Below are 1,306 nucleotides of genomic sequence, written 5' to 3'. Positions count from 1 at the left end.
GCTGCACAGGCCACGGTTCAAATGCTCAATAACCACATGTGGCTGGTAGCTACCATATCGGGCAGTGCAGATACAGAACATTTCCAGCATTGCAAAAAGTTCTATTAGACAGTCTATTGGACAGGATAGCTCTAGAATCTCCCTTGCTCTGATCTTTTAAGTCACACAGTAGTGACACCTGCATGCAGAGTCATTAATCCAGGACAGCACTTTACATATAGTTTTTCCTTTAAGGTAATTCTTCCAACAACCCTGGCAGGCAGAGGGAGATGCTTCATTTCATAAGCCGAGGCACAGGGACCAGAGGTTATCTGCCTAAGATCACACAGCAAGAAAATTATAGAGCTGAGATTTGATCCCACGTTTACCTGATTCCAGTGCCCATGCTTTTGATCCCCAAATTTTCCTTCAATGCCTTGTTCAAATGACATTTCCTTCAGGGAGCCCTCCCTGATTCATTCCCTTCCCAGGGGAAGTAGTGTTCTCCGAGTTTCTGGAACACAAATTCTCAGCTAAACTGTAAGTTCCCCAAGGGTAAAATCTGGGCCATTTTTAACTTCTGATTCTCCTCCATCCATCCCAGGCCTTAGAAAGAGCCAAACTATTCTGTCTGCACTGTGTTTTCTTCCAATTAGACTGTGAGCTCCCCAATGGTGGGGATCTCTTTCTGTCTATTTTTTCTTTATCTAATACAAGGACACATAGTAGATCCTCAACAAAACATATTTAATTTTTTGATATTTTATTCAGAATTCGCATGCTTGAATCATTGTGCCCAAGATTGCCTTGCAGAATGAATTATGTCCTGAGACAATTTATATAGCTTCATGAAAAGTTGGGAGAAATCCTGCTTTTAGTCCACTGGGGCCAGGTGCTATTTAGAAGATTCTTTGATACATTTATAAAAAGTTCCTTGTGTTTGTTGAAAAGTATTTTCATTTTTTATTGCATCAGCCTTACTTTTTGTTAAGAATGAATTTCATGAGCGCTTTCAAATCTATTTGTGTGGAAATTTACATAGAAGTTCCTTGATCATTAAAAACAATCTTGCTTTGTGTTTGTTATAACTTCCTCTTTTTGTTAAGTTTGTTCTTTTGTTTTTGTTTATTTTTTAGCATGAATATATCGATTTCCTTGAGTTTCCAAAGAATCAGGTCTTAAAGATATTTTTCCAAGAACTAGTTTCAAGTTTGCTATTCAATCCTAGCGTTGGTAGTTTTTGGTTTTCTTTCTGATTTCATATTTGTTGTTTACTTCCTCCCAGTTTCCCTTTTTAAAAAAAAAAGGAGTTCTCTTTTGCAAAGTT

Source organism: Vicugna pacos, chromosome 9, assembly GCF_048564905.1.
Source record: "Vicugna pacos chromosome 9, VicPac4, whole genome shotgun sequence".
In the NCBI taxonomy this organism is placed as follows: Eukaryota; Metazoa; Chordata; class Mammalia; order Artiodactyla; family Camelidae; genus Vicugna; species Vicugna pacos.
The sequence above is the reverse complement of the archived record's forward strand: the minus strand, read 5'-3'. Positions refer to the sequence as shown.